Source organism: Triturus cristatus, chromosome 11 (genome assembly GCF_964204655.1).
Source record: "Triturus cristatus chromosome 11, aTriCri1.1, whole genome shotgun sequence".
NCBI classification, from domain to species: Eukaryota; Metazoa; Chordata; class Amphibia; order Caudata; family Salamandridae; genus Triturus; species Triturus cristatus.
This window is the reverse complement of record NC_140594.1, coordinates 874,611,203-874,626,738: the sequence shown is the minus strand read 5'-3', so window position 1 is coordinate 874,626,738 and position 15,536 is coordinate 874,611,203. Positions and strand designations below refer to the sequence as shown.

General features: G+C 42.5%; 1 protein-coding gene across 1 annotated transcript in view; it reads right to left on the bottom strand.

Moving 5' to 3' along the window:
* Positions 1–15,536, bottom strand: part of RARRES1 (retinoic acid receptor responder 1) — a 59,636-nt gene that overhangs the window by 27,817 nt on the left and 16,283 nt on the right. The gene's annotated exons all lie outside the window — the stretch shown is intronic.

Here is a 15,536-nt window from a genome sequence, read left to right as displayed (position 1 = left end):
ATCTCACCTCTATCTGTTTAACAGAGTTTTTCATGACAAAGGAATGCCCAGTGGATTTGCTTGCGCATTTTTGTGATTGACTGTGTTCAACCACACTAAATTAGCTCACTCGAAATCTAAAAGTAGGCACAGATAGTTAAACAGTTTCATTCTCTGCTGCTTTGCAAAAAATGTGTTTACGTGTATTTTTCACAACTTGGCAAGATGTTTAAACATTGTGAGGTATGGTTAGCTTCAAATTACCCAGCGGTAGTTGCTCAAGCATGATGCATTGAGGAAGTTGCACAAGGCTTTGGCACAGGCATTCTGTGAAAAATAATCTTTATTTTTCTAATGTTCATTTGTTTCTGCCTTGGAATAATGGGAGAGGTCATGGCACGAAATTCAGCATGGTCTGGAAATCGAGGTTCACGGACAATGGCCCACTGTGTTTGCAGATAACTGGGGGCCATGTTCCCTGGAATTTTGGAAATCAGCCACAGTTACTTGTGTTGGAAGATCTCAGGCACCCTTTTTTTGAACTTTAGCTGATTCAGAAACCAGACGTTTTTTTCTACTGTGTCTACATGACAGTTTCAGATCTGCTAAAACACTTTCCAGGCAGCAAATAGCAGAAGTTGTACTCTGTTTCCACAGAAATCTGAAGATCTGCAAATAACATTCAACTGGAACCTCAAAGGTTCATTCACTCAGTCAGCCAGTTTCTTAATGTGAATGCATGCACACATGTGCTGATAAATGTATGTCACTGTTGCTTCAAATTTAAAACCTCTCCGTCTAAAAGGGAGGGGCCACCACCAGTCAGCGTGACTCATTGCGGGAGATTTCACAATTTCCCAGAGTCTGATTATTCTAATCTTAAACACATGCCTTTGGACAATTTTTATACACAAATACACGTTCCAGTGAATACAAAAACGATATGACTATTACACTTTGGTCAACTCACAAACCAAGGCCCATAAAAAAGCTTGCAATCCATTATCACCTCTTACTAAACACAGATTTACAAGCCCCTTGCGCCACTTTTGCGTCACTTTTCCCATGTTAAAAGTAAAGCAAAAGTGGCGCAAGGGGCTTGTAAATATGCCCCAATGGGTCAGAATTTTGCACCGGTGCATATAGGTTTTTTACCAACATTTGGCACGATTGACTAGTGTAAAAACCTCTTATGATCAACCAATGCGAGCACAAATTATATTTTTTTAATTGGTTGGTTATTGCAAAACTGCACTACCCCTGTCAAATATGTAATTAAGAATAAAGACTTAACAAGTAAACACCAAAGGCCTCATTTCCTATATTTTTTCACACTGCAGCGCAGCAAGCCTTCGTGCTTAATAAAAGGGCAGAAATGAGCCATATCTACAAGATAGAGCGCAGTCCAGTTCTTCGCACCCGCGCACAAACAGCAGCCGCACGTCAAAGCACACACCCTTGCGTCATGTTGCAAGGGTGCCTGAATTGCATGGAGGATTGCTTTTGGGCAGGAAGGGACTCCTTCCGGCACAAAAAAACAATCATTGATCGGATTTCCTCTTGTGTGCTGCAGAATGCAGCATGCATAGAAAGAGGGAAAAATGAGGAGAAATAAATGTGTTTCTCCTCATTGCGCCACTCCTTTGCCTCCCCTGGAGAGGTGTAGGATGCTGACACATTCCCATGGAACGCCCCTTTCTTGCAGAGTAATGCGTTAAAGGGGCCCATATTTAAAAGGGCATGAAAAGTCATGCAGGGTGTCTTTAGTGGCCTTGTAATTTTTAGGCAAGCCCATTGTGCTGCTGGTGCGTCAAAAAAAGTGACACACCGGTGGCGCAATGGGCTTGTAAATGAGGCCCAAAGCACACAGGAGGGAATCAGTGGAAGAGTGCTTATAACAGACCACCTTTTTGCAACCTGTGGTGGGGCACAGAAACCGTGATGTAACTGCCCATCTGTGAGCATGCAGAACTGGGCCAGGCCACCTCAAAGACATACAAATACCTTCGCCCAAGCACCTGGTGCCCTCCATTAAAGATGGAGGTCTGCTACCTTCCCACTTGATCCATAGTCCATAGTTGGTGTAATAATCGACTGCCCGCACTAGCTACAGACGGACACTTCATTCACTGGAAATCTTAAATAGTAGGTTAGATAAAACTGATATCGTGAATAAAGGATATAAATGTTGGAAAAGGAACTTAGCTTGGTTGTAATTAATTGTGATCATTTTGATAATGGAATGTCAACTATTTATCGTATCAGCTTAGGCTAAAATAAACCTGGTAGCCTTATTGGATTTATAGATCCTAACTTTTTCAAAAGGGTTGAGGTCAAGATACTGTAGACGGGTTTAAAGAATTGGCAAGCCTGGAGCAAGGTATGTCTGATATCACCTCTGACATGGCATACTCCACTTTGGGGTGAATCTACCATTACTGGTAGACCTGGGCATGCGTCAACATGCCATGCCTCCCCAGGTGAGGCGTAACATGGAGAAATATCTTTATTTCTCTACGTTTTTCCTCTTTCCATAGAAAGAGGAAAATGCCTCAGGGGATTGTTTTTCTACAGAAAGGTGTCCCTTCCTGTTCAAAAACAATCATCCTACAATGCAGGTGCTCTTGCACCATGGTACAAGAGTGCCTGCGTTGGGGCTAGGCAGTACATTCTGTGCCAGCCCTGGAAAAAAGACAGGAATGCGCCATTTTATTTTCAGTAGGACACATTCCTGGCCTTTTCCTGTAAGACAGCACAGCATGGTGGTTTGCTGTGCTGCAGTGCGTGACATTTTAGTAAATATGCCTCTGAGTCTGACTTCTTGTACTATCATACTTTGTACCATCAATAATACTCCACAAGCAAATATCAGACTTTGCATGGTTGCTATTGTTACTGCTCAGTTATGTATTGCCATGCAATGGATTAGTCATGAACCTCCGAAGGTTAGACAGTTTTTGGTGTTATTTTGGACAGCTGTTGCAAGAGAATCAGCTTTTATCAACTACAAGCCTTCAGGGGGCCATGGAGTAGTATGTTATTATGGGCTCTATTACTAGCTTAGGATAAAATGAAACATCCATGTTAAAAGAATGTTAAGTTTCATATGGTGAGATGTATATTATTATTATGAATTGCTTTTGTATCTGTCTTTCTTTTTTACTTTCTCAATAAAACATTTTAAAAAAGAAAATATAAATATTTCAATTAATTTTAATCTCCATTTGGTTTATAAACATGATAAACCATAAACGAGACATCATAAATACATACTTAAAAGATTAGAATATTCCAAGTTAAAGAAAATTGGCATGGAGTGGCATAGAGGGAGTTGCGTAGAGCGTCGTAGAGTGGAGTACTGTCAAAGAATGGCATAGAGTTGAGTACAGTGCGTTCAGTGGCATAGGGTAGAGTAGAGGGTCGGTAGAGTAGAGGGTCAGTCGAGCAGAGTTTAGTAGAGTAGAGCATCATAGAGTGGGGTATCATGGAGAGTAGGGTTGTAGAGTGTAGTAGAGTGGCCTAGAGTTAAGTGGCATGAAGTACAGTGGTACAGAGTAGATTGGTACAGTGTGCAGTGGGGTAGAGTGCATTGGATTTGAGTAAAATGGTGTAGAGTGCATTGGCATAGAGTACAGTGATGTAGAGTGCAGTGGCAAAACATAGAGCTGTGCAGAGTAGGTTGCAGTGACACAGAATGCAATGGCATAGAGTAGAGTGGTGCAGAGTGGAGTAGAGTGGCGTAGAGTGAAGTGACATAGAATGGGGTGGTCCAAGGTAGATTAGAGTTGTGTAGGTTAGAGTGCAGAAGTGTAGAGTAGAGTGATGTGGCGTAGGGTGGTGTAGAGTGCAGTGGCCTAGAGTGGAGTGATGCAGAGTGTAGTGACATAGAGTGTAGTGGCATAAAGGGTAGTGGCATAGAGTGTAGTGGCATAGAGTGCAGTGGCGTAGAGTGCAGTGGCGTAGAGTGCAGTGCCATAGAGTGCAGTGCCATAGAGTGCAGTGCAGTAGAGTGGTGGAGAGTGGAGAGGTGTATGGGCGTAATGTGTGGTGCCACAGAGTGCAGGGGTGTAGAGCGGTGCAAAATAGAGGGGTGTAGAGAGCAGTGACATAGAAGGAAGAAGTGCAGAGTAGAATAGAGTGGAGTAGAGTGCAATGTTGTAGAGTGGCATACCATGCAGTGGCATAGAGTAGAAAAGTGTAGAGTGCAGTGGCACAAGGTAGTTGGCATAGGTGCAGTGGTGTAGGGTGCATTGGTTTTGAGTAAAGTGGTGTAGAGTGCATTGGCGTAGAGTGCAGTGGTTTAGAATACAGAGGCATAGCGTAGATTGCAGAGGCGTAGAGTGGCACAGGGTAGTGTGCAATGGTGTAGAGAGTAGTAGAGTGGTGTGAAGTGCAGTGGAGTGGCATAGAGTGCAGTGGCTTAGATTAGATTATTTCAGAGTAGAGTGGAGTGGAGTGGTGCACGGTAGAGTATAGTGGTGCAGGGTAGAATGCAGTGGCATAGAGTAGTGGCGTAAAGCCCGGTGACATATAGTAGAGTGGTTTAGAGTAGAGTGGTGCAGCATTGATTTCAGTGGCATAGATTGTAGTGGCATACAGTAGATAGTTTCAGAGTAGGGTGAAGTGGTGTAGAGTGGAATGGTTCATGATAGAGTGAAGTGGTGCAGGGTAGAGTGCAGTGGTGTAGAATAGTGGCGTAGAGTGCATTGATGTAGTGTGAAGTGGTGCAGAGTGGAGTGGCATAGCATGAAGTGGTGTAGAGTGCAGTACAGTTGCGTAAAGTGCAATGGCATAGAGTGCAGTGGCTTAGAGTATATTGTTTCATAGTGGATTGAAGTAACAGAGTGGAGTAGTGTGGAGTGGAGGGGTGTAGGGAAGAGTGGAGTGGTATAGAGGAGTGGTGAAGAATGCACTGACGTAAATGCAGTGGTGCACAGTGGAGTGGCCTAGATTGGAGAGGTGTAGAGTGCAGTGGCGAAGAGTGCATTGGTGCATAGTAGAGTGGGGTAGAGGGCACTAGCATAGAGTAGAGTGGTGCAGAATATAGTAGAGAGGCGTAGAGTGAAGTAGCATAGAGTATAGTCTCATGGAGTGCAGTGGTTCACAGTAGATTGAAGTGGTGTACAGTGCATTGACTAAGATTGCAGTAGAGTTGCATAGAGTGGTGCAGAGTAGAATGCAGTGGCATAGATAAAGTAGTGCAAAGTAGAGAGACGGAGTAGAGGGGCATAGAGTTCATTGGCAGAGAGTGCAGTGCTGCAGAGTAGAGAGTGCAGTGGTGTAGAGTAGAATGGAATAGAGTGCATTGGAGTAGCATGTAGTGGCGTAGAGTGGTGCAGACTAAAGTGACAGAGCAATGGTGTGGCATTGATTAGATTATTGTGGCGTACAGTGAAGTGTTGCAAAGTAGATTGGCTTTGAGTTAAGTGGTGTAGAATGCATTGGCATAGACTGCAGTGACGTAAAGTGATGCAGAGTGGAGTGGCGCTGAGTACAGTGGCACTGAGTGCAGTGGCATAGAGTAGATTGTTTCTGAGTAGAGCGCAGTGGTGCAGAGTGTATTAGAGTGGCATACAGGGGATTGGAATAGAGTGCACTGGTGCACAGTGGAGTGGTACAGAGTAGAATACATTAGCGGAGACTGCAATGGCACAAACTGAAGTGCTGCAGAGTAGGGTGGCATAGAGTTGAGTAGCGTGGAGTAGTGTAGAGTGCAGAGGCAAAGAGTGCAGTGGTACATAGTAGAGTAGTGTGGGGTAAAGTGCATTAGCCAAGATTAGAGTGGTGCAGGGTAGCGGAGGGAGGCCTAGAATGAAGTGGCATACATTTACATTGCAGAGTCAGAGCGCCTGGTGCACAGTAGATTAGAGTGGCGTAGAGTGTGCTGGTGTAGAATCCATTGACATAGAGTGCAGAAGAGTGACTTAGAGTGGTGCAGTGTAAAGTGCAGTGGCATATAGTAGAGTGGTGCAGAGTAGAGTGACAGACTGCAGTGGTGTAGAGTAGAGTGGCGTAGAGTGCATTGATGTAGAGTGCAGTGGCATAAAGTGGCACAGAGTAAAGTGCCATAGTGTACAATAGTGTAGAGTAGAGTAGCACAGAGTGCAGTTGTGTAAAGTAGAGTATAGTGACGTACAGTGCAGGGGTGCAGAGTAGATTGTCATAGATTACAGTGGCATAGAGTATATGGGTTTAGGGGTGGGCGGAATTTGCGTAGTCGCGTTACGTAAAGTTGCGCAAAAACGTAAAAAATCTCCGCGAGCTACGCAGAACTCCGCGAGCACGCGGAATTGCTTGTCCACCCATTCGCGATGCATTTTTCCTGTTCGGGGATGTTGTTTGTGTGCTCGGGGGGAAATATCTCGTGAACTTGCCCATGGGGTCGCCAATTGGCGCGGCAATCTTGTTTTACTTGCACCGCCTTTTCACGATGCGTGTTTCCTGTTCGCGAACGCGGATGTCCGATGGCACGTCCAAATGACGTGTTCGCGATCGCACACTCTCGCGGGATCACGCAGCCGGCTACCAAAATCTCGTGGCGCAAGCAAACGGATAGGAAAACTCGTCGGCGAACGCAAGGATCCCGGTAAGTTGCTACCACGCACGCAAACACACATTTTGAAAGCGCAAACAAGGAAAAAATTCCGCTATGCCGTGGATCGCGGAATTGTTGGCAATTCCGCATTCTCGGCAGAACGCCGAATTGCCAAAATCCCACAAATTCCACGAGTGGTGTAGTGCACATTGGTGTAGAGTAGGGTGACGTGGAGTGCAGTGGCGTATAATAGAGTGGTGTAGTGTGGCATGGCATAGAGTGGAGTGACAGAGTGGAACAGAGAGGTCTAAACTGCAGTGGCATAGAGTAGATTGTTTCAGAGTAGAGTGAAGTGGCATAGATGGCAGTGGTATAGAGTAGAGTGTCGTAGAGTGCAGTGGTGCAGAGTACATTAGAGTGGCATTAGTTTAGAGTAGAGTGGCATAAAGTAGAGTGCAGAGAGTGCAGGGTTGCAGAGTATACTGTCGTAGAGTGCAGTGGTGTGGAGTGCATTGGCGTGGAGTGCAGTGGTGTGGAGAGCAGTGGCGTGGAGTATAGTCATTCAGAGTAGAATAGGGTGGCGTAGAGTGCAGTGAGAAAGTACATTGGCGTAGAGTAGAGAGCAGTAGCGTAGAGTGCAGTGCTGCAGAGTAGATTGGCCTAGAGTGGATTGGTTTTGAGTAGAGTGGTGTAGAGTGCATTGGCACAAAGTGCAGTGATGTAGAGTTGTGCAGCGTAGAGTGGATCTGTGCTGAGTGTAGTGGCATCAAGTGCAGTTTTGTAGAGTTGATTGTTTCTGAGTATTGGCACACAGTGGAGTGGTACAGAGTAGAGTGCATTGGCATGGACTGCATTGGCACAGACTGCAGTGTTGCAGAGTAGGGTGGCATAGAGTGGAGTGGTTTGGCGTAGTGTAGAGTGGAGTGGTGAAGAGTGTAGTGGTGCATAGTACAGTAGTGTGAGACCGCAGCCCTCATCCTCCTGGACCTCTCCGCCGGCTTCGACACCGTCTGCCACCGCACACTACGCGCACGCCTCCACACCGTAGGGATCGGAGACAAAGCCCTGGAATAGACCACCTCCTTCCTCTCCGGCAGAACCCAGAGCGTCCGCCTCCCCCCATTCCGATCCGAAGCCTCCGAGATCATCTGCGGCGTACCCCAGGGTTCCTCCCTCAGCCCGACACTGTTAAACATTTACATGGCCCCGCTCGCACACGTCGCCCGACAGCACGGCCTCAACATAATCTCCTACACCGACGACACTCAACTGATCCTCTCCCTCACCAAGAACCCCATCACCGCCAAAGCCAACCTCCACTAAGGAATGAAGGCCCTCGCCGACTGGATGAAGACCAGCCGACTACCAATGTGAGGGATGAACTTGGTCCCCGTATGCGACCCACACTACATTGCGGTCAACCTTAATTTGTGACTTTACACTTGTCCAGCAAGGCCAGATAACAACAATTGGTTTTAAAATTGATAAATCTACTGATTGGATTTTTGTTATTTTGGTGTCAGGTTATTTATTAAATTTTACTCAATGTTTCTAAATTGGGCTTTTTCTTGTATTGTGTTTTTACTTCATTACTGTTTGTGTTGCATGAATACTTTATACATTGCCTCTTAAGTTAAGCCTGACTGCTTTTGTGCAAAGCCACCAGAGGGTTTAGCACAGGTTTACTTACTGAATTTTGTGGTTCACGTTGACAAGGATTGTGTTTAACATTTGGATGGGGGTTCCAACCCGCTCATCACTAGTGTGTATCCCATTACGGAATGGTGGGAGTAGAGGGCTGGGTGTGACTCAGTGCTGGGATTTTTACCTCCTGAGTTTTCCATTTTCCTGAATTAGCTATTGCACTTAATGAAAAGATCAATAGTGTGAATGTTGTTTTGGCTAATTGTAACTAGATGGGATCCTCTTTGAACAGGTTGCTTTTGTTGAAATGAAGGGTGTGGGGTGGAGAGGGTGCCATCCTGTAGGAAAAAGCTATGAAGAAGTACAATGCGGGAAACTAATGGTCAGAATGAGAAAAAAATAAAATATGTGTTTCCAAATTAGAGAGGTCTCAAAAGAAATAATGTGCATGTGAATATTTAATCATGTATTACTATTTTATAAAAAAAACAGATGTCATAAATAAAACAATGCCTGAACATTCTTTCTGCAGTACAAAGGCACAAAGCGGTTCATACGAAAGTAGCCATCGGAGAGTCAGCAAACATCCCTTAAAATTCGCAACATAAATTACTTCAGGTGCTTCAAACATAAAAAACTGAAAGCGACCAAGTGTGTGGACAAAAATGGAGGCGCTGCAGTGAAGATACACCCGGAAGCTACAAAAGAAAGAGACAAGAAAGTAGAGCTGTGATGCAACAAAGGAAGGGCTGGACTGGGAATCAAAACCGGCCCTGGCATAGTGCACGGCCGGCCCCCCGGGGTTGGGGGTGCGGCCGAGCTGTTTGCTACGGCCGGTTTCTGACGATTTTGTTACAGCGGCCAATATTGCAGGTATGCTGCAAAAACGGTCCTGTGACAAAATCGCCCCCAGGGGCCCAAAATCGGCCCCCAACACTGGTGGCCCACCGGGGAAATGCCCAGTGCCCGCTATGGTCAGTCCGGCCCTGAACAATGGTTTCTTGGGCCCTCATTCAGCAATGGAAATGGGCCCACAGATCTGTTGTAAAATAGAGCCACAATTGGTATCCAGATGGCCCCTCAAACCCTTGATATACCATTGCCTCTTCTCTTAATGTGCAATTGTTAGCTGCTCCCCAGACTAGAAGCAGCAGAGAAGAAAAAGAGACTAATTGGTCAAAAGTGGTTAATCCTGCAACTCCCATAATGTGATTCAGCAGAATTCACTTAGATGAAAATTCTTAGCGCCAACAAAAAGAGAATTTTAGCAAAAACAAGTCACAATAAGCCATTTGCAACATGAAATGCTTAGAGACATTAAAGAAACCTAGAAGTAGACTTTTGAGGCTTGAGACAGCTAGTGTGCGATGTACACCACTGGAATTCCCTATCATTATATCTACAGAAGAAGGAACAATTATAGTGAACCCTGCTGAAGAATGCTGATAGCAGCTGCATGGGGGTTAGTGTGAAGCCTCAGAGAGACCATGGGCCAGTATCATTTCAAGATGAATAATTTGCACAGACTAATAGTATATTAACACAGAATCCAGATTCAGTCCTAAAGGATATGTCCTGAGAGATTAAATGGAAGCAGCAAAATAGGGATACCCAATAAAGAAACCTCATGTTGCTACACCACTAGGTGGGGGAAAGTAATTTATTCAAATGTATTAGCAAATCCAAACTTTACTATTTTTAAAAAGACATACCAAAACCTGTGAGTTTACCCAAAACAGAAACCAACACTACGATGACCCAACAGAATTTTGAAGCTGTACACCTCCTGGATAACATGGATAAAATGACTGAAAAAATCAAGATTACTTGGTCCACAAATTGAACATAGACAATTTCCATTCTAAGTAATCTGATCTTAAACCTTAGTTCACCTTCACTCCTGTGTTATCTGCTGGAACCTCAATAGACTTTTTCTAACAGTGGTAACTTAAGTTCTTGGCATGCTTACTATATATAGACTAAAAGAAACAATATCTTCCCAAAAATGTGACTAAACTGGAATAGAAGGACCTAAACTAATTGAGACATTAACTACAATCTGATCATCTAAGAAGCTGGTATGAAAGCTTACAAAGATGGGAACATAGTCATCCTCAACACGGATGATTACTTTATGGAAAAAAACACCAAATAAATGACAAGACTTCCTACAGGAAACTGAATTATGTCCTTAGATTGGATATCCAAGAAGTCTAGAAATAATGGCTGCAAACATGGTAATCAAACAAACTCCAGAGCTTAGAGGTAACATATTGTTTTTATAAAACAATCTAGAATGGCAACTTTCTAAATACATGCAAAATATACAGTGGGGCTTTTCCACTGCTAGGCTACCCTGCAATTTCATTAACTGACTCAATATGTTCAGATTGGGTGAATACATTGACTAACATCTACAGCCATTTATGAAGTATTTTGCATCATTCATCAGGAGACCAAAAATATCCTCTGCAAGCTCCAGAACATTGATTGGAAATCAGATTTTATTTTGATCACCATTGATGTGGTGAATCTTGACACATAAATATAAAGTGGAGATGTGATTAGGGTTATCAAAGAAATGCTATTGAATAATAGTGTCCACTTTAGGGACTGCTACAGGATGGTTTTGGAAATGCTAGAACTTAACCTTTAAAACAACTTTTTCACCTTTAATGGTTTAACTCTATATATACATCTACAGGGCGCAGCAATGGGAACCAAATATGTACCACTGTATGTCTGTCTTGCTGTAGTTAGGGTAGAGAAACAGTGGCTCTGATGTGAGGGATTTTCAGACTACATATCACATGTAATGAGCTACAACAAAAATATCATGCTCACATATCATACCTCAAGGAATCATGCTGCATACCTAGACCTACAAGACTAGATTAAGAATAGTGTTTTACAAATGAAACTGCAAAGGACACTGCTGCAAACTCCTTATTACACTGATAAAGCAGTCACTCAAGGCATATAATCAAAAACCTTCTCAGAGAACAACTATGTATAAAATGGAATGACAGCAGAGACCTTTGAAGACAAGACTCAAGAAGCAGTGGAAAGAGTTATTGAATGAGGCACAATCCAAAAAACATATCCTCAGCAGTTAGAGAAGTCACACTACAGGAGAGACAATACCTCTTCCAGAATCGAGAAAAAAATACAAGAAAAATCAATAGTGAGATTTTCCACCATCCTCAATACAATTCTAAGTCACTGAGGATTCAAAGACAATAGACAATAGACAAAAACAAATTCCTCTATTTCCAAAACCAATAGGTTTCTTCAAGTGCCACTACTGCTCAGTATGTACATTTAGTGACCATAAGAAAATGGAGTTTACTTAAAATTGGAACAAGGCAAATAGATTACATCAATGGCTGTCTCATGTAGCAGTACCCATACCATATACTTGATACTGTTTAGTGCCATCAAGAATACATAGTTATAAAAAAGGGTATGACCCAGCTATGCCAACTGGACCTGGGTGATTAACAGTACAAAAGATAGACGTCCCAGTGGGGCAATTTGAAAGAACACAATTATTTATGCAGCAGCATCCATTAAAATCACTTGTACTGTAAAATTTAGCTCAATGTTATTTATATATATTGAACATCAATCTGAATGCTCAAAATCCAGCAAAACATCTGGAACATACGTATACAAAAGTGCCCCGAATGTGTAGAAGGGAGAAAGGAAGGACTCGTGTGTAGAGTGAGGGTTAAATGAGGGCGGAAAGGGAGTGACAATATATACATCAACAATATTATTCACAAAAGAAATGGTTTGTCCTACATGCCATTTATATACAAGTAAATGAATTAACAGCCATTATGTCGCTAAGAAAGGCACAATGAAAACAGCCCACACTGGCATATATACAACAAAATGTTGACGTTTCAACCCCTGACAGATGTAGGTAACCTTGATCCTTACAATGGGGTCTTCCTCAGGACTGTGAAGGGGCACCTGAGAATTTAACAAAGGAAATACTTAGAACTTATTATAGTTTATACTGCAAGCTCTAGATATAGAAGGGAAACTGAATTACCATAAGCCACCATTGGCTAGGTGGTTGAACTGCGGGCTCCTAGGTCAGAGAACAGACAAATGGCAACCTAAAAAAGAGGGGAGGGTTGAGCGTCATCAATTATTTGCAAAAGGATTTAATTTGGGTTTGATAAGGTGTATGCAGCACATAACGTAGAATTATCATGGACTTACTTCTTATCAAGTAATTTCACATTCCAACTATGTTTCTTTCAAAAATGTTCACTTCAAACAGGGGGCCGAGATTAAATCCAAGGGTTTCCAGTTACTGTGAAGAGTAACAAACAAACAGGGGACCAAAGGTAAAACACCACTCCTAAAAATGATATGGGGCTTTGAAATGTTAGAAAGTTAAAAGAGCGTGACTGTAAAAACGATCTTGTTACCTCGTGAAATATAGCTGACATCGCTACGTAGTAGACAAAATTCAGAATTCCAAAAGGCCTTTGTGGTACCAAGTTTCTAAACAAAAGGATGGATAAACATTAATTAACCCTCTGTCCAAAGTGTCACTCTTTAATGTTTAAAAACTTGTTTAGGGAAAAGACACGAGTAAAATAAAGTCAATTACCTTTAGTAAAGTGCATCTGTTCACTGCATCGTAAACCGAGCACTGAAAGGAAAAATCCTTAAATACTGAGTCATCATGACTCCCACGTGTAGCCTGCACCATGACAGACGCTCGATGTTGCCAGAGTGAAACTCTGGACAGAGGGTTAATTAATGTTTATCCATCCTTTTGTTTAGAAACTGGGTACCTCTGTGGCCTTTTGGAATTCTGAATTTTGTCTACTACGTAACGATGTCAGCTATGTTTCACGAAGTAACCAGATTGTTTTTACAGTCACACTCTTTTTAACTTTCTAACATTTCAAAGTCTCATATCATTTTTGGGAGTGGTGTTTTACCTTTGGTCCCCTGTTTGTTTGTTACTCTTCACAGTAACTGGGAACCCTTGGATTTAATCTCGGCCCCCTGTTTGAGGTGAACATTTTTGAGAGAAACATAGTTGGAATGTGAAATTACTTGATAAGAAGTAAGTCCATGATAATTCCACGTTATGTGTTGCATACACCTTATCAAACCCAAATTAAATCCTTTTGCAAATAATTGATGGTGCTCAACCCTCCCCTCTTTTTTAGGTTGCCATTTGTCCGTTCTCTGACCTAGGAGCCCGCGGGCCCACTACTATTAGTTCAACGACCTAGCCAATGGTGGTTTACATTAATTCAGTTTCCCTTCCACATCTAGAGCTTGCACTATAAACTATAATTAGTTCTAAGTATTTCCTTTGTTAAATTTTCAGGTGCCCCTTCATAGTGCTGAGGAAGACCCCATTGTAAGGATCATGGTCACCTACGTCTGTCAGGGGTCGAAACATCAATATTTTGTTGTATATATGCCAGTGTGGGCAACAGTGCTGTTTTCATTGTGCCTTTTCAGCGACATAATGGCTGTTAATTAATGTACTTGTATATAATTGTCATGTAGGACAAACCATTTCTTTTGTGAATAACATTGTTGATGTATATATTTTCACTCCCATTCCCGCACTTATTTAACCCTTACTTTGCGCATGAGTCCTTCCTTTCTCCCTTCTACACATTCGGGGCACTTTTATATACATATGTTCCAGATGTTTTGCTGGATTTTGAGCTTTCAGATTGATGTTCAATATGAATAAATAATATTGAGCTGAATTTTACAGCACAAGTGATTTAATGGCTGCTGCTGCATAAATAATTGTGTTCTTTCAAATTGTCCCACTGGGACCCTCTAGCTTTTGTACTATCAAGAATACATAGGAAGCACATTAAGACCCTTCAAATTAAGGATCCAGGAACACTACTGCAAAATGTATTAAAATGATAGCAAGTTTCCCTTATCTGAACATTTTAATAAACAACATGAACATTGCAAAATTGGTGTTTTTCACAAGTGACCCCATCCCAAAACCAAGCAGGAGTGGCAATTGTGAACTCTCACTTGGAAGACGAAAAAGGTTTTGGATCCTGGATCTAGACACTGTTAAACATGGTCTCAATAAAGAAGCAGAAGTACACTATTGGCTATAATGCCCTGCCTCCTATTATTGAACCACTTACTCCTCCTAACACTCCTTCATTCCTCCGTAGACGAGTGCATAGCGGTTAACCAAATAATGAAACACAGATTGTGAACAACACAAAAAAATTCTATGTTGAGTCCCTGCCGTCTCTCTAGACCTAACCTATGACTTTGAGACTCAAGTTCCTCTTTATTGGAACACAAGAGCATCATCTTTGTTCACCTATAATGTTATGTAACTGTTTATAGACCACGTGTCACCATTCTAGAAGTGATATGTCACCATTGAGTATTATTTTCTGAATAATATATTGATGGCTTGATTACAACCCTGTCATTTGAAGTTTCCCCGTAGGGAGTCATAACTATATACAGATATACAAACATCTTTTCAAGCTACTATATACTTTTACTTGTAACAATATATGTGTTACAACTTACATCTCTTCTTCCTGGATATCATAGCAATATTCACAAAATTAATCTTATTTGTGATGTCAGTATTAACTTGTCGAATAATAAAACTGCATAGGAAGATGTAATCAAATTAATTAACACAAAACCCAGAATAACTATGTGAACACCATTATTTCAAACCTCATCCGAGGGGTTAATGTATCATTTCTGCCAGTACTCCTACTATCAATAGAAACAGATTTAAGGATGTGCTCCACATCTGACCTCCCAGTTCCAATGTCATCACTTCACTCAGGTGTCACCTCTTTAGTGTGGGTCTGAATAGGCACTGGTTGCACAGTCGATGCTATCATTAAACAGTATCTGTCTACTGGCTACATCATTTAGTACAATTGCAAGAATACGGGCTCATGTCTCAGATATTGGTAACTGGTTATACAGGCTTCCTAAGTGTTTACAAGTATAATTTACCCAGGATACTTCACATACTATGGGGCAAATTCTCAGGCCCCTATCACCACCGGAACGTCATTTTTTCTGATGCTCCCTTGACGATAGGGTCAGTGCCTAATTCTCAAGGCAGCGTTAACCCACTTAACGTGGCTTTATGCCATGTTAAGTGGCTTAACCCTGCCTTGAGAATAAGGCCCCTTTCATGCTAAATTTAGCATGAAAGGGGCGTGCAGTGGGTGTTGCGGTGGGCGTTCCACAGCGACACTCATTGTGATTGACGCTGCCACCTATTATGAAGGGCGGCGATAATAGGTGGCAGCGCCGAACTTAAGACCAGGAAAATCCTGGTCTCAAGGTGGCGAAATGAGGAGAAATGCTTTAT